The sequence below is a fragment of the Mytilus californianus genome, unplaced genomic scaffold (assembly GCF_021869535.1).
Source record: "Mytilus californianus isolate M0D057914Y unplaced genomic scaffold, xbMytCali1.0.p SCAF_2, whole genome shotgun sequence".
NCBI lineage: Eukaryota > Metazoa > Mollusca > Bivalvia > Mytilida > Mytilidae > Mytilus > Mytilus californianus.
The window spans coordinates 42,995,881-43,022,057 of record NW_026262668.1 but is presented as its reverse complement, the minus strand read 5'-3'; the positions used below and the strand labels follow the sequence as shown (position 1 = coordinate 43,022,057).

Below are 26,177 nucleotides of genomic sequence, written 5' to 3'. Positions count from 1 at the left end.
AAAAATTCTTAAATTGACCGGAATTCTGTTTAACTTTTTAGACAAAAGGGGTAGGCGAAGCGGATCAATGTTATAATATCTAATATTGTTGTTTTAAATATAGAAATGATACGATCTTTTGTATAAAGCTATTCAATGATGTTTTTATTCATTGAATTTAAGCAAAAACCGTCATATTTTCCGGGAACTGCTTAAGATATAAGCTAACAAGTATTGATTTCGACCAATGAGTTTTGTAATTTGCATAACCAAAATCATTGTAATTCCGCGTCTGTTACTGTTTTATTTACAATTCATACGGAGACCTCAGATACGTCATGTACTGTCGTATTCACGGACGGTCCATGATGACTTGTATCATTTTCATTAAGGCATACCTTGTAAAACTATCCCCAACCAGTCATGTAACTGCTTTAATTTTAGTGGTGAAAATTAAACATACAGTAACTACTTTGTATCTGACGCTGAGGATAAAATTGGAATATCACGGCCCAGGCCATGTGTAAATGTCCAACAAATCTATGGCTTCCATGAATTATTTCGATTCTAATAGGACAAATACGGTAATTTAAAAACTGAAGCGAACGTAAGATTGCCGTGTGTATGGCTGTTCTATTTTACCCCTGTAAGATATTAGCTACAAATTTCATATAAATCTAAATCTTACATGAATTAGTTCTCAAATAAGCAGTAGAAAAAATGTGTTCAATTCTCATAATTCTTAACCCAAACATTTATTTTTCGTTGGCTACTATTTACTGTCAAATCCAGAGTTGACATGTCGTAACTAAGGAGTGACCCGCCATGTTGACTTGCTGAAATCCACAAATGTGCGAATAATGCAATGGAATAGAAAATGAAACAACACCTACCTAAAAAATCCATTTTAATGCAATATTATCCGAACTTAGGGCGTATACGTAACGGAAAACATTCAGCTTTAGAGTTTTCATTCGTATGACGTCATGTTATGACATGACGTTAATGGGGGGTCCTGATCCCGGATCCCGCTTACTGTTTTGTCAGATTCCCGTATCCCGCTTACACTATGTACGTAAGCAATTCTCATTTTTTTTTGTAATTTCCCGTGTCCCGCTAGACTTCATTTCCCGTTTTCACGGCATAATAATTTGACTTTCACGTGTCACGCTTACACAAAATCGGCAATCCCGGGTCACGCTTAGACCCCAATGAGACCCACTTAATGCGCCAAGATCATTCATGAAATTTGGCGGAATTTTATTTTATTTTGATTTTATACATTTTTTAAGCTCTTGTGCATTAATTATTTTTGTTATTCAATATAATAGGAATAACAGTTCTGTAGTTTCTTTTTCAATTTCAATTTGGACACAATGAAATCGACATAGTTTTTGCACATAGGTTACGATACATGTGGATTTACGTGGGAGGTAAATAGTAACAGCCACCAATATGCACATCTCTGAGTCTGCGCTTAGTATAGATATATCGAGAATTTTATCACGGTGTTGTTTACAAAGCGAAAGAAGCACGTCATATTAGAATTTTCTATTAAACATTATTTGTTTTATTGTTATATTAAAGGGAAACTTCGCAAAAAAATGAAAAATTCATATTCTGTTCATTATGTATAAAAAAGCACAAATTCATAGATATTAAAGTTTTATTCTGCAAGTTAAGAGATCACCATCGATTTTAAATTTAGAGTATCAATTCTCCGCATGCGGCCATTTTGACATCCTCCCCGAATATTGACCACGATATATCTATAAACCACAAAGGACCAAAACAAGCAGTAACCTTACGTAGCCGTAATTGAGTGTCGATATCTTGTCAAGCGTACGGTTGTTTTATCCGACAAGGAAAGCAGTTTCCCGGGTCACAAAAAAGATTATGATAGACATGGTTGTGCAACCTTTCCTAGCTAACTTGATACGGAAAATGTAATTTTATATATATTATTTTTTAAATAACTAGTACTAATAGTGTGGTCTGTCGTTTTGAAACTGTTTTGTTTACGAAGTATTTAAAACAATAAATTGAAATTAGTTAAAAAGTCAAAGTTATAAATAAGTGTTCCGTGTAAAATTGTTTTTGAAAATCTAGTTTGTTCATAATTGTTTTATGTAATAAACTTTTTAAAATAAATTCGGACCTTCCCTTACCTGATCACCAGAATGGCTAAAGGAATTGTTCCCAGAGGTATTGTGAGGTGACACGTACAGGTATTCAAGCGATTTCCTGTCGGGCTTTAAAACTGTTATTACACAATTACATAAAACAAGTTCGTGCATCACTTCTTTTCTGGGGGTATTGATCAGTGTACACGGCCGATAACATGTAACTTCCATTTTGAATCTATCAGGTGTAATATACAACTTTGTATAGCGTATCCGATAGTGATATACTAGTCATTGCTAAACTCATACGCTTGTTTATAAATAACATTTTTGGTGTAAAGAATGATATTTATGAAAGTTTAAATAATAAAAAAAAAAAATTTGATGAAATAAAAATCTATTTACACATTTTCCAAGGGTAAATTGGGGAAAATGTAAGTATATTTACCCGTTGTCAATAATTATGGACATTTTGAAACATACAAATATTGATTTAACAAAATGTACGGCACTTGTCGATCATTGGTTTATACGCCTAGATGGAAGGTTTAATACGGAACTATGGATAGTCGCAATATAGAACTAATATCATACAAGTATATTGAATATACGAGAGAAACATCCAGAACCAATCTGATTTAAATACAGGTCGATATCTAACTTTCTTTGGTTCATCGAAGCTATAGACATAGTAAAATCACAGATTTACATTTCAATAAGATTATTTCGAACAGTTTAAGAAATTCGTCATCATCACATTTTCCTGGTCCGACATGCATGTTATATATATATGCCACTGGACGTGCACTAATGATCCCCAAAAGCCTATTTGAAGAAATAAAGAAACTTCACTCCGGATAGACTGATGGTAGTTGTATTAACGTCTGGTCAGCTAGAGGGTTGATTTATTTATTTAGTTAGCTTGTAGGGGATTTAACCACTCTTAATATTGCACTTATGCATTAGATATTAAATGACAGTACCGGTAATATAAGAGAAAATATAAATACGAAAAGTCGCATATCTGATAGAAAAGGACTCACCATGAACTATAGGATTGTACGTACGATTGTCATTCTAAATGGCATAACGGACAGTCATTTAAATGCATGCATGTACGCTGTGATAAAAAGGGGTGTCGCAGTTGCAAAGTGTTCATCATAAATATATTTCAAATTTATTATTTCCTGTTATTTTTATAAGTTAACGCAGAGACATGTATACACTAGATCTCTATTTAACGACAAGCAACTATATAAATATCTGAATCTGATGTGACTTACCGTTCATCTCTTTCTTTTTTCTCATTTTATTTTTATTTTTGCAGGAATATACACATTGTAAGATATACTGTGTGGTTAGGTGACGTCCCATGAGGTCTTACGTATACATGTTCATATTTATAATGGTTTCTGATATAACAATTAGGTTTTATAACATTCACACTTCTGCATGTTCTGTATACCAAATTCGTATCTTTTTTTCAGACCGAATGAGGATGTGAATATTTTCCAGGATCAAATTCATTTCGGGATTTTTTTTATTTCTTTGTATTAAATCTCAGAAATTTACAGAATATACTGCTTGTCCGCTTTAGGAGTTTTCTTGTCAGTTTAAACAGACGTATATATGTCTCTGGTTTAGAGTGGGTTTATGAATGAATGATAAGTCTTACAAAGGTACATGATATCAAGCACATTGAAAATTGATTTCGACGTTCTGTCTCCATTTAAAAAAGGAAAGTTGACGTTAGATTGATTCTGTTATTTTTTTTTATCGTTGGTCAAATAGCTTAAGAATTATATAAATACGTTGTGAGATTTATAATATTTTAATAAGGGCATTCCTGATTAGGTAAATGAAGATCGCTTTGGACGACAAAACTATATTTTTGTAACTGATAATTTTCTCTGCACATTTAAATATTCAAGGTTACCGATGATAATTTAAAATAGTACTGTTTTGATATATACGCTCGTTTTCGTGTGCCATTTATAATATTTATATAATTATTTTATTAAAAGTGATTCAGAATTTCGATGTTACAACAAAATACTCACCTATTTATTTAAAAACTGAGCAAATGCAAAATGTTAAAAAAATATATATATAACGGCGATTAAAGTATTTTGCCACTATATTCCTCCCTTAATAATTAAAAAAAATCTGTCTCATACCTGCAACGGTGAACCCTTGAGGACAAACACCACTCTAGTGAAGATCAAAGGATTAACATTACATAATGCTAATCTTTTAATTACCGTGAATTTAACCACGCCTTTACCAGGTGGTGTCAGCATAATACACATGCATTGTATTTACACAGTACTAGACTGATGCAAGGATTTGTAAAGTAAGACAAATCCTCGACTGAAGTAATAGGGGAGAATACAAACGTGAATTTCTATTATACTATCAGTTATATATGTTGTTCAAAATATCCGTCGAAAAAAAAATCATAAAAAAAATCTATTGTATGATTTGCTTTTATTACTATAATCATATCAGAAACCCTAAAAATATAAATCGTAAATTTTAATTTAAAAAAAATGCACGGCTAATCACTTTTCTTTCTGAATTGTTAGTTGGTTAATAGCTACACCAAAAGTCGTTGATGCGCTTTAAATCGCGTTATTAGATGATTAACGAACAAGACTTTAAATGAGATTAATCCACTCCCGGCATGCAAAAAGACTTAAACTACGTCACATAAGTCAGGAAGTTTGAATAAATAGAATTAATAATTCCCAATTTTCTTCTTTATTAGTTTTCATATCCAGATAAAACTTGGTGAATATGTTTTTAATGGTATTATGAACATAATAAGATGATAAGTAAAAAATCGCGAATTTTCCCTTTAAAACGTTATTGATGATTTCAAAAGGTAAATAAAAAGATCTTCTGATAAAAAAAGAAATGAACAATGTAAAACATCAGGAAATGTACCTTAAGGTAGATGGGGTGTCTAAATTTTAATCCATAGAATTTTTTAATAATTTGCCAAAATGTAGTTAATATCAAGCTTTTTAAAAAAAAATAATAAAAAGAATGGGTCACGGGGCTTATTTTCACGCTACAGGTTGTACAAAATTGACAGATTTTGTATAGATTATGCATGGAAAACCCAATTTTCTGCCATAAAACGAAAACTACACCATAGAATTTTGAGATAAAATATGAGAAGATAACTCTATTTTTATGCTTTCAGATAAGAAAAAGAAAAAATGGGGTCACGGGACCCGTTTTCTTGCTACATAATAAAATAGGTAAATTCCTAACACATTCTATTGTAAAAGTAACTTTATCTGAATTATCTGCCCTTACATTTGAGTTGCCTCCCCTTATGTGGCAAAGTTGGAAAAAATTGAATCAAACAAAAGTATTCTGTTTTTTGTAAAATACAACCATAAATATGATAAAACATGTCATTTTCTATATTGAAATGAAAATTCTTACACATGAATTAACTACTATTCTCAAAATTTGCACATTTTCTTAAAGATCTAGACCGATTGTTTTCTGGTATTTCAAAATCCAAGATGGAGGAAGACACCCTATCTACCTTAATATTTCATTAGTTATGTTGAATTGTTTCGATAATATTTAGACAGCTGAAACAATTAACAGCCTATTTTATTAATAGAATGAAGAAACAAAAGAAAATTAAGCAATGTCCTTTCTTGTGCAAAATGGGTGCATAATCGTATCCGTCGGGTTTCAAACAATATCATAAGTGCCGATTTGACGGTGTGTACCAGCCATTATGTGGTCGTTCTGTATGCAAACAGCTAGTGCTGCAAATTTCTACCGATTCAACACCAATGTCAAAAAGTGGCATGTGTTTACATCTATGTAACTGCAAACACTGACAAATTTACGGAAGCCGATAAGGGTAATTCAAAAAAATTAATTTATGTCGTAATTACGACATATTATGTCGTAATAACGACATCGCTATGTCGTAATAACGACATATTATGTGGAAATAACGACATCGCTATGTCGTAATAACGACATCGCTATGTCGTAATAACGACATATTATGTGGAAATAACGACATCCTTATGTCGTAATAACGACATAAGGATGTCGTTATAACGACATCTATATCGTAATTACGACATCGCTATATCATCTATAACGACAACCTTAGAATTGCTACTTTGTGAGCATCGACACACTATGGGAAACAACATTTGCATCTTTATTTTAAGAACCACTTATCAGAATTGAATCAAACTTGATATACGTGTGCACTATAAGGTCCTATTCAAGTGTTGCTTCTTAGTTACCCATTGGTTAAAACACATGACCGCCAAGGGACTTTGAAAAAATCAATGTTCAAAATCTTCTTCTCAAGATCGCTGAAATGACTGAGTTTAAACTTAGTATAAATATACAATGTGTACCTAGTATCCAGGTCCTTAAAAAGAGTTTTTACGTTTTGAGCTGATCCGAATTTTTAAATGGCCAGTGAGGGCAAAGTTTGTATCAAAACCCTATCGTAAACATATTCATTTTTGAGAATGATAACCACTGAATTTAATCCAGCTTAATTAATATTAAAGTTAGTTACTCCATATGTCTGCACATAATAGAACTTTATTTCATGATCAAGTCTAATGGGACCCATTGAAATGGTGAACAATTCAGGCTCCTTGGAGCCTCTATTTATATTTGGCATGTATGTAGATCACATCAAGAAGATGTGTTTAGTACCCGAAGGACTATGTGTGCTATTGCAATCGCTTGTCGTCCGTCGTCGTCTGTAGTTACCGTTAAACTTTTATTAAAGATTACAAAAATCACAAAATGTTGATAAAAGTTTAGCCGCCGTCGCCGAAAAATCAATTCCTTTGTTTTGTTATTTTTGACGTTCATCTCAGGCGAGGCAAAAATCTGTTATTTCGCTATGTGGTCTATTTGTATAGTATTGTGGAAATAATTGCATAAAGTTCGAGATTGCATGTGAGTTACGTTAGCGCGTAACTGTTTTTTATATCCTGTGGTGTTTGTCGTTGATGAAATATGTTCGTTGTTGTTCTGGAGTTTACATGTTTTGCGACTATTACTACACTGTAGTATATTATTTGTTTGTGCGTTTCTCTGTGATGACTGTTCTTGCGTGTGTTTGATCTGTATTTCTGTCACGTAGTGTTATCATTTCAGCGACATTTTTAACATTGTCATAAAGCGGGAGGTTTGGCTAGTCATTAAACCAAGTTCAACCCACCATTTGTTCTTAAAATGTCCTGTACCAATTCAGGAATATGACAGTTGTTATCAAATAGTTCGTTCTATGTATGTTAAGGGTTTATTTTTGTTCAATTTAGTGTTCCTGTTGTTCGTTTATTTTCCTCTTACAGTTGATATTTTTCCCTCGGTTTTAGTTTGTAACCCGGATTTGTTTTCTCTCAATCGATTTATGACCTTTGAACACCGGTATACTACTGTTGCCTTTATTTAGTAACAGTGTCCATGCTGTTGGTTGCCGGTCAAAATCGACGGACTTCAAGTGATGACAATACATGTAGCTATCCCAAAAAATGTTTTAGAGGACACAACTCAGGTATGGGTCAAACTGATCTTTCTGAAATTTTCGGCATAGGTCCATTTTGTCATGATGAACCCTCAACAGATTTGAGATAAATGTAACGATATTCGAGGCATTATCAAAAAACTAATGTGTGACCATTATGTCCTATTTTTTCAAGTTAATAACAGCGGCTGTGTTTTTAAGGAGTCGAAAATCAAAGCATGCCTTTTGTGAAGGAAACATTTAACAAGGAAAAATCAAACTAACTTTTAAAGAATTTTGCACATTAGTTTCAAAGGAGATTTTTAAAACACGCTTACGACAGACGACGACGGACAACAAACGATGGCAATCGCTCGCATACCACTTCGAGTACGAGACACAACTTCCTTAGGTGATAGGTGAAGGTCAGGGGATCCATTAGGCTCGATTATTAGGGTCCAAAGTTTAACATAGGCCCCAATGGAAAAAGCTTTGAAAATCTTCTCCTTAAGAACTACCAGGCCATATTGGATCAATCTTAGAGAATGGATGATCCTTATATGATGAGGATTAAATATAAAAAAAGAAGATGTGGTATGATTGCCACAAGAAACCAAATGACACAGAAATTAACAACTATAGGTCACCGTACAGCCTTCAACAATGAGCAAAGCCCATACCATATGGTCAGCTATAAAAGGCTCCGAAATAACAAATGTAAAACAGTTCAAACGAGAAAACTAACGGCCTAATTTATGTACAAAAAATAAACGAAAAACAAATATGTAACACATCAACAAGCAACAACCACTGAATTACAGGCTCCTGACTTGGGACAGGCACATACATACAGAATGTGGCGGGGTTAAACATGTTAACGGGATCCTAACCCTCCCCTAAGTTTGTAGGAATAGTTGTCCTGGGGAACATTGGTTTAAAGAACTTTGGGTTCAAAGTTTAATACAGGGTTCAATGGGGAAGACGCTGTAAGAATCTCATTAAGAACTAACAGTAGCAATGCAGTTATAATTTGCATCAAGCATCAGTAGACCATTAAGATGCAATTGTGTACAAATGAAGGTACATAGGTCCATGGGTCTGCAGCCGGTTGTACGAACGTGGCATTAGCCTAATGGTTCATTAAGTCTTCATTAAGCCTTTATGATGCATTAGGCCAATGAAGACGTAATGACTCATATTAGACTAATGACACGTTCGTACAACCGGCTGCTGAGCACTAGGAGTCCAAAGTTTAACATAGTCTTTATTTGGAAAAGCTTAAAATTCATCTTCTTCAGAATCTGCAATGGAAATGCAGTCATATTTTACACGAATCTGTACATGCCAAACATAACTAGAGGCTCCAAGGAGCCTGAATCGCTCCCCTGTTCAACTGGGTCTCATTTGACTTGATTATAAAATAAAGTTCTAGTATGTGATAAATTTGTTTACGCTACAAACTTTGCCCTCACTGACGACCATTTTGAATTTTCTATCGCCTCAAAAAGTGACAACGCTAAGGTTGTCGTAATTATGACATAGCGATCAGGAGCCTGTAATTCAGTGGTTGTCGTTTGTTGCTGTGTTACATATTTGTTTTTTGTTCATTTTTTGTACATTAATAAAGCCGTTAGTTTTCTCGTTTGAATTAAATTGTTTAACATTTGTCATTTCGGGGCCTTTTATAGCTGACGATGCGGGGGCTTTGCTCATTATTGAAGGCATTATGATGACCTATATACATGTATATATATATATATAGTTGTTAATTTCTGTGTCATTTAGTCTCTTGGGAATCATAATACTTACTCTTTGTTTATATATATAGCGATGTCGTTATAACGACAATAAGGATGTCGTTATTACGACATAGCGATGTCGTTATTACAACATAAGGATGTCGTTATTACGACATAGCGATGTCGTTATTACAACATAGTGATGTCGTTATTACGGCATGCTATGTCGTAATTACGACATAAATTATTTTTTTCGAATGACCCTTATCGGCTTCCGTACAAATTCATACAATTTCCTATTTTTTGTGGGTTAATACTAAGTGCGTTTTAAACACTGCTCATTAGTTTTGATCTAAAATTCTGTTCGTACCATCACGAATGAATTGAACAAGCTAGAAGTCATGTAATAGTTATCCCACGAGGACGCGGTGTGTCAGTGAAAGATCACCCCGATGGCCGGAGGCCGGAGGGTGATCTTACACTGACACACCAAGTCCGAGTGGAATAACTATTTTACATCCCAGCTCTTCTGGACTATATGAAAAAAACATTTACGCTTCATAACATCTAGTTCAGAATGCCATACAATAATTATAACATACTTTATATATTGCTATATAGTATATACCCTTTTATGAGCCCGGATACAACGTTTAAATATGTTAAATTAACAGGAAATTTGGATCCAGTCGTCCTGGTGTATGGGTAAGAATCGGGGCTTCATATGCTAAAGGTCTTGAGTTCGATTCCCCGCTAAGACACTGGAAATTTTGTGGATTTTTTCTACATAATTTTGAAAGTTAGTCTTTTAGCCGATTATATATTTCTAAGTTTTATTGTGTGTTCAGCATTCCCGCCAAAATGTTACAGAACAAAAGAAAGCATGCAGAACAACAAAACTCAAGGTAGGGAAATATGGTAGGGGTGATCCGACTCAGATCATCCCTGTTAGAACAAAGGAGGTTGGATGTAAATAAAATGACTAGTAATGATTTCAAATTTTGCAAAGGATTTTGCACAGTTAAAAAACGCATAAAAATACAATGTCAATTAAATTACAATTTTGTTTTGTGCGTTCAAGATTCCTGAAATAAATTTGTGCTAATTAACTCGCCAATTCAACTAACGAACTGAATTTTCGAGAAAAAAAAAATCAGTAACTGATAGCTTAGTAACATGACGGAATAAATGAATACTGTCATATTTCTGCGGTATAAGTAAGACAGATTTATTGAAGTACTGATCTATCGTCCCATAAAACAAAAACCACAGACACCAAACCCACCAGCCGCCATATTCGCAGTGATGTTAAGGCAATTTCGATTAGATTTGGTCAGGGGGAGGTAACTCCGCAAAGACCTCATTTAATATTCATATATTCATTAATGGCGATGAGCCCGAAAGCTGCGTCTATCGATAAAAATGTATGATAACAAATCACATACATGCATTTGAATTAAAAACGGGTATCAATATGATTTAATTTATTTACTGAAACGCGAATATTGTATGTTTGTGCCTTAATTATATTGTAAACGGTTACAATAGCTGTTTTTCTTGCGGAGATTGTCCACTTGCGGGACTCGCCTCCTTTTGAGGATCAACCAATCAGAAGACGATCGCCGTCGTAAAGATGTTTGTGGTTTGCAGAATGGAAAGCACCTTGCTGCGGAAAATATTTTCACTTCTACGTGAAAATCTAACATGAAAAGTAAGTTTAAGACACGAAATTTGTAAAATTTATGAAACATACATTGTTTCTTTTGTTGATCATTCCTTTCAGATGGCGAAAAATGGCACAGTATAAGAAAAAAACGAGTTCAGTGTTAGCAAGTATGATATACACGTGGTCAAAACGAAAGTAGACTGCAAAAAATATATGAAATTAGAATAATTTATAGAATCTAGTCAGTAAATGAACAGAATATCGAATGAAATAAGTTTTCTGCATCTTGTCAAGATCCCATTCTCAACACTCGCCCTGTAATTCGTTCCTAATTTACGTTTTGTAGGCAACCTGTCTGGTAAATTTAAACACTGGCTCCACAGTTGCTTCGGAGCCCGGTACCCACATTGCTTGAGCCGGGATCTCTACCTCCAAAGCATGGAGACCGAACACGGGAGCCTTGGGCACATAACCTTGTTCGAATGAACCATGAGCCCCTTATTTGGAGCCTGGGACACATGGAACCCTGATCCCTTAATTAATAATTTGGAGCCCACACTGGCACTGCCACAGACCATGATGGGATCCCCCAATTCCAGCCTCAAGTCCAGATTATAATATTTTTTGCTGAAGGCTTTGGGTATTTTTCAACGCCCTTTTTTTATAGATTTCTACTTGAAGTTGAAAGCGTCAAAAGCAAAACACAGCATGAAATCCTTTCATAATTTAGATGTCATAATTATTTGGACTAATCCCTGACCTTGCACCGTTATCTGAAAAATGCCTGCACCTTGGATAAATTATCTTAGAAATAGTATTTTTCACATGTACTCAAAGTCATCAATATGACCAATAGCAAATATATATACTTGTTGAATGAATTGACCAATTTAAATGCATAGTCCAAATATTATAATATTATGATTTCTTGAAATACAGATTTGTTGATTTTTTACTGTGAAGCCTTCTGAAGGCATCACAGCAAAAAAATAAAGAAGCCTTTCATGACAATATATAATTGGACTAATACATATATTATGTAGTTTGTTAATCATGACTGCCCACCTTGACATGTTCTTTTAAGATATGGTTATCATCAGTATTTAAATTAAAATAACACTGCATGCATGCAGATCAGATATTTATATACATGTGTACCTCAGTCATAGCAAACATTGTCAAGGCAGTAAATTGTTTAGTACTGTAAATTCAGAAAGAATTGCGAGGTTTTAATGAATGTGAATAATGCGACTGAATGAGTATCACAATTATAAAAACTCACATTCGGGTATCAGCATAATTAGATATAAGATGTGGTATGAGTGCCAATGAGACAACTCTCCATCCAAGTCAAAATTTATAAAAGTAAACCATTATAGGTCACAGTACGGTCTTCAACACGGAGCCTCAATGGCTCACACCGAACAGTAAGCTAAAAAGGGCCCCAAAAATGACTAGTGTAAAACCATTCAAACGGTATAAACCAACAGTCTAATCTATATAAAAAATGAGAAACGAAAAACACTTATGAACAATGATGAACCACATCAACAAACGACAACTACTGAAAATCTGATTCCTAAATATTTGATATTGAGTTAGAAAAGTAGGGCCTTAAAATTCAGGATTTATGAACAGGAAAGATTAAGAGAAAGCTTAATTTTTTACTTTGACAACTATTGGATATGCATGTACCAACCATTCATCTTTATATTATTTTTTTGGGGGGGAGGGGAGGTTCTATCTAGGAACAATCAATTTTTAGCTGGGTATATATACTGTACAATGTAAATTTCATTTTGGTTGAATCATGAAGCAGAGCTACTGTACATGTACCAGCCTGTTAAGTCTTGGCTTAAATACAAACAATGTAGGCTTGCTTTATTTGAGCATGTTGAGGTACATGTAGTTGTAAATTAACACTAAATCAGTGGCAGATCCAGAAATTTTCATAAGTGGGGGCCCACTGACTGCCTAAGAGGGGGCCCAATCCAGTCATGCTTTTAGTGATTCCCTATATAATCGACCACATGTTTCCCACAAAAGCCACCCCCCCCTAAATCCTTCTCTGTAAATATTGCTTGTATTATTTTCTTAGTGTTATATAGTTCTTGGAACATCCTAAACACTATAGGCCCTAGAGACCAACAAATTACAGAATAAATTTATACAAGTACATGATATACAGTGTCATATAGTTGCTAACATCTACTTTGTTTGGTCTCGGGTAGATAGTTGTCTCATTGGCAAATGATTTGTAATCAAACCACATACATGTTGTATTATTTTTAATGAGGCCTGGATCTATCCATGGATTTTGTATTGCCGTATAATAAAACAAAAGTCAGACAAATTTTGACTTTACAATGCAACAGAAAATGTGTGTGTTAATTTTTTGTTAAATGGTTTAAAAAATGTACCGGTAGTACTTTTTTATAAATGTTATAGGTACTTGGGAGTTTTTCATAATCTTAGTAAAGGTTAAAGTTGTTCCCTAAAAACATACAAATTACATTGGACACATGAATTGCTAAAATCTGTGGGTGTTTTTTATGCCCTGCTCTAGGCAACAAGGGTATTTAGTGTTACCCTTGACTATCTGTCAAATTTTAGTTTCCGCAATTACTTTAGTATGTCTCATGAAAAATTTTATGAAACTCATACACAATTGCTAAGAACCACAACATGCAGACAGACTTTCGGTTGTGATTTATTTACCGTTCTAGAGTTATGCCCCTTTTCATACCTGCAAACTGTCACTATTTGTGGGGGATTTCCATCATGAAAGCTCTCAAATAGAAATTTTGTAAGAGCAATTTAGTGTTCAATTTTAAACAAAACAGTTAATTTTACAATTGCTATAGGCTTTTAAAAGTATGGAGAAGTCAAAAAACAACATTAAAATACATTTGAAGGTTTTATCGGACTATTAGAGCCATCTTTCAGGCAAAACCCCCATGGGCATTTTGATAAGTTGGCAAGTATGCCTTTTTAACTTGCAAAATTGAAAAGGTTGAGCTGGGGCATTCATGTCCACTCTTTTATTGTTGAGTGATTTTTGTTCCAAAATGATCTATCTAGACATGGTTCCTGTTACCAAATTTTCAATCACTTGAAACGCTTGTCGAAGACGGGACATATTAACTGTACCAATGTCCATGATGTCCATCTGTCTGTCAACACTTTGTAAGATTACTTATGTTTGATGTAATTTGATCACAACAATATCAAGATTTTATATTAAACATTTTGGCTGTGTCATTCCAGAGTTACAGGTCTTTAAGAGGGTAAGAAGTACCCCAAATGGCGAATGACGATAAAATATTTGTGTAAATAACGTTAAAGATAAACATTTTACTCCATTTGATGCCAAGTAGCTACAAAATGAGATATGAGATAAAAAATCAAGGCTCATTTGATGCTAACGGTAGCGAAAACAATAACCCCCTCCCCTGTAAGGTAAATGGTTGCTCCCTTAGGAAATTATTTATGGTTGCTGTGGTTTTAAATTAAATATATATTTTAACAAAGGTTGGTCATGTTGGTGTACATGGTGTAGGGTTTAATTCTTACAAATAGTATTAAAATACCAGAGTTCTCAAAAAGTGGTTGTCCGCAGGTTTTGACTACCAATAATTTTCAAAGGATTGAATGCAAGTTTGGTATTTTGCAATAGAAATAAAGTGAGGACCAGCAGATTTTCCTTAAGGACCACCAGGGAAAAAAAGATATCTAGAACTTTTTTGTCCAGTTGTCAGTGACTAAAATTAAACCATGACAGCCATGAAATCAGATTCTGCCAATTCTTAATGAACAAGTTAGTATTTGAAAGGGATCAATTAGAAACAGAGGCGGATTTAGAGGGTTTTTCAGGGGGCCCGGGCCCCCCTTTTTTGGGAAAAATTTGGTTGATTATATAGGGAATCACTGAAGCATGACTGGAGCGGGCCTCCTCTTAGGCAGTCAGTGGGCCCCCACTTATGAAAAATTCTGGATCCGCTACTGAGAAATGTTCAAAATAAAGCCTGCAGTCCTTATACATGAACATGTACATCTGTAAAAAAAAAGGATCTGTTTATGTATTACATAATTACTTTCTCTTATTTTTAGTTGACCTGTCAAATACAAGATACAGAGTGCCAGTCCCACTTTGATGAAGTATTAAAAGCAATGGTTGGAATAAGGAAAGCTTTATTATTTAAACAGGTAAATTGATGCATTTTTCTTTTTGCTCCTTGTTAAAACTGGTTATCATTTGTTTTTATACAACCGCAAAAATTTTGCGGTCGTTTATTGGTATGACGTTGGCGTCGTCGTCGTTCGAAGACACATTGGTTTTCGCACTCTAACTTTAGTTAAAGTGAAAGGATCTCTATGAAATTTTACCATCAGGTTCAATACCACAAAGGGAAGGTTGGGATTGATTTTGAGGGTTATGGTACCAACAGTTAAGGAATTAGGGGCCAAAAATAAGCATTTTTATATGACCGCAAAAATTTTTTGGGGATCTTATAATGGTATGATGTCGTCGTCGTCCGAAGACACATTGGTTTCTGGACAATAACTTTAGTTTAAGTAAATGGATCTCTATGAAATTTTTTAAGAAGGTTCAATACCACAAAAGGAAGGTTGGGATTGATTGGCCCAACCGTTTAGGAATTAGGGGCCCAAAACAAACATTTTTCTAGTTTCAGGAAAATAACTTGTATATAAGTATTTCGATTGCTCTGAAATTGTACGACAATGTTTAATACCACAAGTAGAAGGTTGGGATTTATTTTAGGGGTTATGGGGCCAACAGTTTAGGAATTAAGGGCCAAAAAGAGGCCAAAAACAAGCATTTTTCTAGTTTCCAGACAATAACTTGTGTGTAAGTGAATGGATCTCTCTGACATTGTACCACAAGGTTCCATATCACAAAGGGAAGGCTAGGATTGAGTTTGGTGTTAATTGCCCAAATATGTAGGAATATGGGGCCAAAAAAGGGCCAAAAACAAGCATTTTTCTAGATTCCAGACAATAACTTGTGTTTAAGTGTATGGATCATCTGAAATTGTACTACAAGGTTCAATACTACAAAGGAAAGGCTGGGATCGAGTTTTGTGGTTATTGCTCCAAGGGGGGTTTCAAAAAGTTGGGGGGGGGGGGGGGGGGGGGGGGTTTCCAATTTTTTTTAGAGGATTCATATTTTTTTTTTCAAAATTTTTCAAATTTTGAATTTTTGAAAAGTTTCAAGAAGAAATCTTCAATTGCACAGTATTGCGCAATAGATTTGTAAGATCTTTGACCACATTTATTTTGTGTCAGAAATCTATGTTATGTCAAAAATTTGATCACAATCCAAATTCAGACAGTATCAAGCTTGAATATTGTGTCCAAATTTGTACCAACTGTTCAGGGTTCGACCTCTGCGGTCGTATCAGGCTGCGCTCAGCGAAGAATTTTATTGTAACTTCCAAACATAACTTGTGTGTTACTGTATGGGTCTCTCTGACATTGTACCACAAGGTTGCATATCACAAAGGGAATGCTTGGATTGATTTTGGGGGTAATTGCCTCAAAATTTTAGGAATTAGGGGCCAAAAAAGGGGCAAAAAACAAGCATTTTTCTAGTTTCATAACAATAACTTGTGTGTAAGTGTATGGATCTTTCTGAAATTGTACTACAAGGTTCCATATCACAAAGGGAAAGCTGGGTTTGAGTTTGGGGGTAATTGCCCTACACGTTTAGGAATTTGGGGCCAAAAAGGGGCCTAAAAACAAGCATTTTTCTAGTTTCCAGACAATAACTTGTGTTCAAGTGTATGGATCTCTCTGAAATTGTACTGCAAGGTACCATACCACAAAGGGAAGGCTGGGATTGAGTTTGGGGGTGATGAATCATAAGGGGGTTCACAAAATTTGGAAGAGGGATTTTTTTTTTCCTTTTTTTTTTTCTTTAAGATTTTCCATTTTAAATTGGTTATTTCTGATTTATATATAAAAGCAAATAATAATGATATGGTTTGAATATGTAAATTAAAAAAATTTAAGTTCTTAGACCACATTCATTCTGTGTCAGAAACCTATGCTGTGTCAAATATTTAATCACAATCCAAATTCAGTGCTGTATCAAGCTTGAATGTTGTGTCCATACTTGCCCCAACTGTTCAGGGTTCGACCTCTGCGGTCGTATCAAGCTGCACCCAGCGGAGCATTTTATTGTATATCATATTTGTTTTTTTACGCCTGTTAACGGGACGTGTTATTGTATACCTCTGTCCGTCCGTCTGTCATCAATATGTCGGCAATAACTCAAAAACACTTGAACCAATTCACATTAAACTTTGGTGAATTGGTTATATCTATTGATCTAACATGTCTAAGCTCCCTTTCCTTTTTTAATGAATTTTAGATTTTAAGTTTCCATGTTTTGGGTTTTTTTTCATTAAAAAAGGGTGGTTTTCCAGTTTTCGGACAATAACTCAAAGACACTTTCACCAATTTGCAAGAAACTTTTGTAAATTGTTTATATCTATTGACTTGAGCTCGCTTTCTATTTTTATAAATTTTAGATTTAACGTTTCTGAGTTATGGGGTTTTATTCATTAAAACAAGGGGGATATTTAGTTATCTGACAATAACTCAAAAATAATTCCAGCAGTTTTCATGAAACTTTGGTGAATTGTTTATATCTGTTGACGTAAGCTCCCTTTTGTTTTTTATATATTTAAGATTTTACGTTTCAGAGTTATGTGATTTTATTCATAAAAAAGGGGTGATTTTCCAGTTTTCAGACAATTATGCTTTGAGCAGTTATCATGAAACTTTGGTGAATAGTTTATATCTATAAAGATAACCTCCCTTTAGTTTTTCATGAATTTCTGATATGACATTTAAGAAGTTATTGAAATTTATTCTTTGAAATAGCTACGGGCGTATCATGTGCACTCATGGCAAAGCTGTTTATTCATTTATTGTTATTGTACATGTACATAAATCAGGCTGTACAGTGACCTATATGCATATATGGAGCATTACATTCATATAACAAATAGTTACATAAGAAAATCTATTAATATAAAGGTAAGAAGATGTGGTATGACTGCAAATGAGACTACCATCCACCAGAGACCAAATGATGTAGATGTATGCATCTATATATAGGCATGTTTGTGATACAAAAAAAATCATCAAATCACATCAATAGATTTGGTTCAAATTTAGGAGTATATAATTAAATATTATTGAACATTTTACTATACAAATACAGGTATACAGATAATCTAAAGAGAAAGCTATAGTAGGAATATTTAATATTCTCAGGTATCCGGCTTCTGTTGCTTGGAAACAGTTATGTTTAAACAAACTGTATATATAAAAAAGAAGATGTGGTATGATTGCCAATGAGACAACTCTTCACAAGAGACCAAATGACACAGAAATTAACAACTATAGGTCACACCGTACGGCCTTCAACAATGAGCAAAGCCCATACTGCACAGTCAGCTATAAAAGGCCCCAAAATGACAATGTAAAACAATTCAAACGAGAAAACTAACGGCCAAATTTATGCACAAAAAATGAACGTAAAAAAACAAATATGTAACACATAAACAAACGACAACCACTGAATTACAGGCTCCTGACTAAGACTTGGGACAGGGATATGCATATTTTCCTGAAAGAGCAATAATTAATCTTGCACTTTTTTTCTGTTTTCAATGGTCGCAATAATAAACGCATGCAATAATTTCTGAATTTACATGATTATATATCACATATATATATATATATGTTCTTGTATAAATACTAGTAGATATGCTTAAATCTGGTTTAGGATAATATTTTTTACAGTTATTTGCAATTATCTATAACATTTTTTTATTTTAGGAAACAGTAATGAATGAATGAAGATTTGTATCCCTTTTCAATTCATCTGAAAACCTGATGATTGAGCGGTCTTGCAAAAAATGTACCTACGGAGTCAGATGGGCTAGTGCATTCATTTCCATAAACTGAACTCAGTAACTGTTCAAGGGTAAGTGGTTGTAAAAAAAGTTTGATGTTATACTTATTTGTTATTTAGTAGAGACAATAAAAGAAGAAGACTTTAAAAAAAATTTGCCTTTTTCAGGGTCGAATTGAGAATTTTTCAGGTCGAATGACATACCCTGTTTCACCACTACAGTACAGTGCATAAGTGTTTTATTTGACACCCTGCTCTTTTTAATATGTCTGTAAACTGACAGAAAATGAAAAACAATCTTAGTCAGTAAATCTTGTTAACTTTTAATTTTACCAAATTATAAAGAATTAGGCTTTGCATTAATTTCCACTAATTTCTTTTAAGAGTTATGGGACACTAAAATTTGACATAATAAGCAATATTTCATGTTTCGCACATTAACAATTTAAGAAGAATGTTTTTCTTATTAACAATTTTGATTCTGCCGTTCTATAGTTCTGATACTTTCATCTTTAAAAATGTGCCTCATTATGTTATTTTTTTTTTTTTTTTTTTACTAGCTATAGCTAGGACAAATGAATAAATGAATATACAGGACTTGTCATTACTGCATTAGGAAAATTACTAGTTCTTGTGGAAAATTAAAGGAACATCAAAATCCTTATTATATACAAACTATTGATCTGCATATGTATTGTTAAAGAACAAACATCCTTCAAAGTAGTAAAGTTCTAATTTAAAAACTGCAAGTGTGTGCTTGAAAAACCATATACAGGTACCTAGCATGAACAATTTCACCAAATTTAAACAAATGACAAAGTTCAAATTACCTGTGATTTGAGGAAAATATAAAGAAAGAAAATGAATCCTGATAAAATGCACAACAGTAATATATTTTCTTATGCCTTTTATAATGTAAAAAGATTTTCCTCATACTCTTCCTTGAATGGGACATAGCATGAACAGTTTGAGGTTATATTTTGATGCTCTATTGACACATTATTTGTCTTTTACCTAGATTTTTACTTTTATGTTAAAACTGCTGTACTTGCATTCTGTTTATTGCTTGTGGGGTAATGTTCTGTTTTGGTTAATGTGATTAGTAATTTTTGTATTTTTTCTATTTCAGCTTTACACAATACCTGAGTGTACATTTCCAGTTACTAATTACAATGATTTATGTGTAACCTAAATTTCATATTGTTACACTTCTTCGTCACTCGACAGATAGAATTAGACACATCTCTGGAGAAGAAAAAAATCTTTGTAATGTTCAAGACAGAATTAATGAAAAAGATCAAGAACTAATACAACTATATGCTTGTAGTACAGATGTAAACTTTTATGAAATGTTTTAAACTAAAGCTACACTTTAAAGCTTTCTGAAAATATATTAAACCAGGAGACATATTAGCTACAATTTAATTTTAAGATGACACTGGACATTCTTAGTTGTTTATTACTCAATGAATAGTTAGTTTATAGCATAAGGCCATAAGTTATTGTGACCCAATTAATTTGTTATAATGATATTTACTTCATTTTTAAAAAATTGCATTAATATTTGTTTATGATCAATGAATCAGAAAAACTGTGTTTGTTTGTTTGGTTTTTTTTATTTAGAAAATTTATTACCAAGAGTGGAGGTCTTTGAAATATAAATCTATGGATTTTCTTTTCTATATGGAGTAAAATGGTATTTCATGTATATGTTGTATAAAAAATATAAATACTAGAAACAAAAAAAACATGTCTCATATTATGATCTGCATTCCTTATAAAAATAAGAAAAATATGGTATCATTGCCAATGAGACAACTCTCCACAAGAGACAAAAGGACACAGAAATTTAAAAACATCTGCAGTTCACTACGGCCTTCAACAATGTGCAAATCCCATACCAATTATTCATGCTTATAGTACATCCACTTTGTACTTTTTTATTGATATTGGTTGGGCATGAAAATAATAAGGTGATATGATTGCCACTGAAAGAATCTCTAAAAATCTAGTTTAAGGACAATGGTGTGATTGTTAAGTTGATCAAGGTGCATAATTGCTAAATATACATCGTAGATTTTATATATATATATATATACATGGTCTCAAAATAAAATAAAACGATATTTGTTCAAGACATAAACACGGGTATAATTTGAATTCTCGCCTGCCTCATTTCTATCCTGTTTGAGCTGAGTAACAAAACAGATTAATGTTTTGTCCTCCATATACTGCAAAGAATGAGAAGTCTTACATTGCCATTGACACAACTACCCACTAGAGTTTAAATGACGTAGATGTAAACAAATATACTTAGCCACTGTAAAAAATGAGAAAACCCATACTGTAGTATCGTCTATAAAAGGCCCCAGTCTGGTAAATGTGATATAATTCCATAAGACTGAAATTAACCAACGACAACCACTGCAATAGAGGTTTGTGACTTGGAACAGGCACATAAAGAATGTGGTGGGGTTAAACATATTTGTGAGTGCTCAAACTCTAACCTGGAAGAGTAGTGGAACAAAGCATAGAACAATTTCATAAATTTCACTTGAATATTGACCACATGATTTCAGTGTGTTATTTAAATTCTTGAACAGTGTAAATTTTGCTGGATCAGTGGAGTAGAAAATATAATTAAAAAAACAACTGAACCAGTTGTGGGAGTGTTATATAGTACAGCAAACAATTTGCATATTCTGAGAGCCTAGCATAGTTGCGTGATTCTTCCCTATATTCTCTTTTCCATTACCAATTTCTGCCACTTCAAACATTTACCAAAGTACATAATTTTTCACACTGACTTTGAGAGTGGTGTCTGCTGAAATTTTTGTTGTCTAAAAAATGCAGGTCAACTGTTATCCGGGCAAATATCCAGACAAATAAGAATTATGACTGGAATCAGGTAGGTGTTGCACAATTAAAAAACAGAGTTTTTACGAAACTTGGGACAATTCGACAGCCAATTTTTTATTTCTTTTTCTATTTCACGAATGAAGAATTTTTTTTTTACAGTTGACATTAAGATAGTCCCCCACCTTCATAGATTATTCTTTTTATTGGGCAGATTAGCTCTTTTCTTTATATGTATGAGATAATATCTAGCAAAATTAAAATTTTTATTTTTAATACCCAACTTTACTGATGAATGGACTTAGTTTTTTCAGTTTACATTTTAATACATGGTGGGAAGGGGGGTGCTTCATGAAATGTTGTGATTCTTGGACATTTATAGCTTCTTCATGTTCAAGAAATAGCATTTGTAGAGAACGTTTCAATATCTTAATTTTATATTTTGATAATAGTCATGAGAATCTCGGATGTGCTATAATATTTTGGAAGTCAACATTACACAGATGACCCACACACACACACACACACATACACACACACTGATGGCAGCAATCACAGGTGAGACTCAAAGGAGGGGATTCATGAGTCCTTTATACATTTTTTTCTCACAAATTTATCTTGTGTAAACGAACAATATAAAAAAAAAATGCACATCTAAAAGCAAATCTGGGAAAATACTGTTGTTTTTTAAAAGGTCTTTTAACAAATTATTTTTTTATTCTTACAAGGATAAAAGTTGCAAATATATATATTTAATAAATAAATGAACAAATATATCTCCAGTATTAGTAAATACAAATAAAACATTACTTGAAGTCCGTAGTTTAAAATACGCGGCATTAATACTTTTCCGGAGTTTTGTCCGCTATTGAGTACAGCCGATCACGTCATCAAAGCGTTTGTTGATAATGAACGTAAAATATATAAAACGGTACACGATTAAAAAATTAAAAAGTCCAGCGTGTTACTGACGATGGATTTACTTGATTGGACATGATTTAAAACGACTGATATCTCTTTTAAAAGAAAACTGCTATCCAAACACTGGTATGCGTTCATATCTTTGAAATATCATAGTATCAAATGGGGATTTCGTTAAAAAGTCACATTTTTCATCGGATTTATATTAATTTTTACCGTAAGACAGTATAGTTCAATCTTTGGATAGCACTTTTTAGAAAATATACATTCCAACGAATGTATTGATACTTTGTTTAACATTCAAATATTCCTTTAACACGCTGGACTTTTGAGTTGAAAATGTAATGTACAACCTTCATTGGCAACTCGGGTCACGTGACTACTTTCACTTTCGATATGAAATACCCATGCAAGATTAAATATAGGTCTTTTTGTTTCATTCTACGATCTCTGTTTTCCTGATTTTTTTGCCATTTTCTTATGATATGAACTTCCATATAACATGCAATTTTACGCATTTTTCTTGTAAAGTGCCTTAATATCACTGCGTTAACTAAAGGGTGAAACAACAGCCTTTGACAATAAATTTTATTATTGAAATAATATGACTGTATTTCTGCAGCTCACAAGTATCGAATCTGTGAAAATTATATCCACGAAAGATGTGGCAAGCAAACTGTTTACAAAGGTCTTCGTTTAACTTACAGCTAAACACGCTTTAGGCCATTAAGCTTATTGCATTGCAATCATTTATTTTTCTTGTTATTTAGCATAACGCCCAGTTACGTTCATTGTCGCAAACACAAAAAAAGGATCTGTCGTTATTATTACGTAATTAGAATCGGGAATACTTACTTTGTGTTGTAGAAATAACCCACATCCATAGTATCACTAAATAGGAAAATTCGAATAATAGCATCCCTTATTCTCAAGACGACTTATTGCGACATCATGAAATCTGAAATTACAAGTATACACTGAAAACTGATTGCTTTTAATAAGGAAGTGTTATTTGTTGGACGAATCATTTTTACTTGTAAGTAACAAACTACTGAAGCATTTGCTGTTATTTTTAGATGATATATAAAAGTAATATTACTGTAATTCTTAATCAAAAGTCATGATCGGTGTTCAATACGCCTGTTGTGTCAAGACACCAAAACAGGATACGATGAAAACGTTATTAAAGTAGATTTTTTTTAAATGTAATAAATCTTATATTATGATTGAGGCCAAATTTCTTAAGATTTAAAAAGGAGGAAACTGTTTGAAAGCATATCCTACTGAACATTCAGGTTGTTAATGCATTTCATAAATTAAATATGGATAATTGATGTCGAAATACGCAATCAGGCAAGAGTTGATGTAATTTTATTTCTTAACTCTAAAGTAAACAATGGAAGTAGTTTCAAAATCTTGATTTGTTTTAGGGGGGGATAAATGTAGACTATCGGTATAATCAAGAGCACAATTATGTGTCTTAACTATTAACGAATAAAAAGTGGATATACGTCAAATAAACAGAAACTCAACGACACAAACAATACACCAAAAGACACCTAGCTAGAGTTCCAAATAAATGTACGGTCCACAACAGTAGAAAAGGGTCCAATCTAAATTTGAATTGTAAGTACGATCTCACAAGTATACAATGCAGCAATTACTTTATAGTGTTACACTTCATTCATTTAAAATTGATTATTCTGCGTTCAGCAGGATATGGAACTATAGAATGCTTTTAAAATGGCAAATACGGCTACAATATTATTTGTTTTGCAATTGTGTATTCTAGTTTCTTTATCCTTTGCAATTTCCATATTGCTGTTTATAATTGTTTGTAATATACTACAAAAATCCAAAATTATGAATTCCTTTGAAAATTGAATATTTGAGAGTTACTGATGGAGGTAAATCCAGAAAAGCGCTTCGGACGCACGAAATTTATAAAGAGTTATTTTCGTATTATAAAATAAAAATAGTATTCAGCGGTTGTTGTTGAGGGCATTTCGATACAACGTTTTACATGCATATGTTTTATAAAATTTTGCACCAAAGGACGTCTCTTACCAAATTACTTATGAATTAATGTGTATCCGAAAGACTTACCTTATTACTGTAGTATAAATAATTTTGGTTTTGGGTAACAACGTTCAGCTTTAATTTTGTAAAAACTACTAAATACTAAAAATTTGTCAAAATTGCGTGGTTTTTTTTCGGTCTTTAGGCGTTTATACTTTGATAATCTGTTTAGAAATGCGTAAAAATATTTGTTTTATCCTCAAAGTACACATATGAAACTGTGATCCTGTGAATTTAATAAAGATTGAAAGACTTTATGAAAATAGCCAAGATGTGAAATAAATTCATGGGAAAATGGTCTTTATTTACTGAATAAATGGCGCTTCTCTCATTAATCGGTCTGATTTAAGAAATAAATCAGAACATTTCAGCAGATTAGCAAGAATTAACTTCACACAACGTACGTATGTACAATATTCTTATTAGATTGAGAACATATTTTAATTCTTTAATATAAAACAGCAAATGAACCAAAACAACACGGATCCAAGTATTGAAAAATAAGTATTTGAATACCCGTGTAACAGGTACATTATTTTTAATTGTAATGCAGGGGCCGTGTCAACGAAGCTGTCTTAAGACTAGAACGTGTCTTATGACACGTTACAGTCCTAAGTCAGGTTAACGAAAGTCTCCTAAGATAAGATATGTCCTAATTCTGGTCCTAAAGTTAGGATATATACATAGGTGTCTTAGGATGGTCTTAGGATAGTCCTAAAAGTTACGATGTCCTAAGTTGAAATAAAAACAACATATATGACCGCCGTGTATGTTCATGTAAGACGACGAGCAAAGAACATTCGCAGAAACAGGTGTTTAGGGACAGAGACAATCCATTAGATTATTTGGACGATGTTGATATTATTCGTAAATATAGACTTTCTAGACCAATGATACTAGAACTTTGTAGAAAGTTTCAAAATGAACTCGCTAGGCCGACTAAAAGATCCCATGCAATTCCCGTCTCATTACAAATAATGGTAGCCTTGCAAATTTATTTGCTTTAAGTCTTTGAAAGCCTTTTCATGTACGAAAAAGGAAAGTATGCTAGAAACACTTACTGGAAATGTGAAGATATGATTGAAGCTTTAAATTTTCTCCTGGACAACATATATGTTCGTTTCGGCGATAAAATGTATCGACAGGTAGTAGGTATTCCTATGGGCACTAACTGGGCCCCTTTAATAGAAGATTTATTTCTGTATTGCTATGAATCTCAGTTTATGACCAAACTCAGTTAAGACACGTCATTGTTACACTTGGTTGATACATTCAACAATACTCACCGTTATCTTGATGATATTTTTTCGTTAAATAATCCAGAGTTCTCTAAATATACTACCGAAAT

The 26,177-nt window shown here is 33.2% G+C and overlaps 2 protein-coding genes across 4 annotated transcripts in view; one reads left to right on the top strand and one right to left on the bottom strand.

Moving 5' to 3' along the window:
* LOC127727986 (uncharacterized) overlaps nucleotides 1–20,567 on the top strand; it is a 159,630-nt gene extending 139,063 nt beyond the window's left edge. The window contains exons 1-4 of one of the 3 annotated variants that reach the window (XR_007993956.1): nucleotides 10,662–11,070; nucleotides 15,136–15,231; nucleotides 18,898–19,045; nucleotides 20,103–20,567. The gene's annotated coding sequence lies outside the window, so the exon portion shown is untranslated. Of the gene's footprint in view, nucleotides 1–10,661; nucleotides 11,071–15,135; nucleotides 15,232–18,897; nucleotides 19,046–20,102 lie in introns of those variants that run through there. The other 2 variants (XR_007993955.1, XR_007993957.1) reach the window with 2 other exon arrangements.
* The window catches only part of LOC127728002 (serine-rich adhesin for platelets-like), a 56,884-nt gene extending 33,155 nt beyond the window's left edge, over nucleotides 1–23,729 (bottom strand). Inside the window, exon 1 of the mRNA XM_052235155.1 lies at nucleotides 23,606–23,729. The gene's annotated coding sequence lies outside the window, so the exon portion shown is untranslated. The remainder of the gene's footprint in view (nucleotides 1–23,605) is intronic.
* Nucleotides 23,730–26,177: the final 2,448 nt, after the last annotated feature.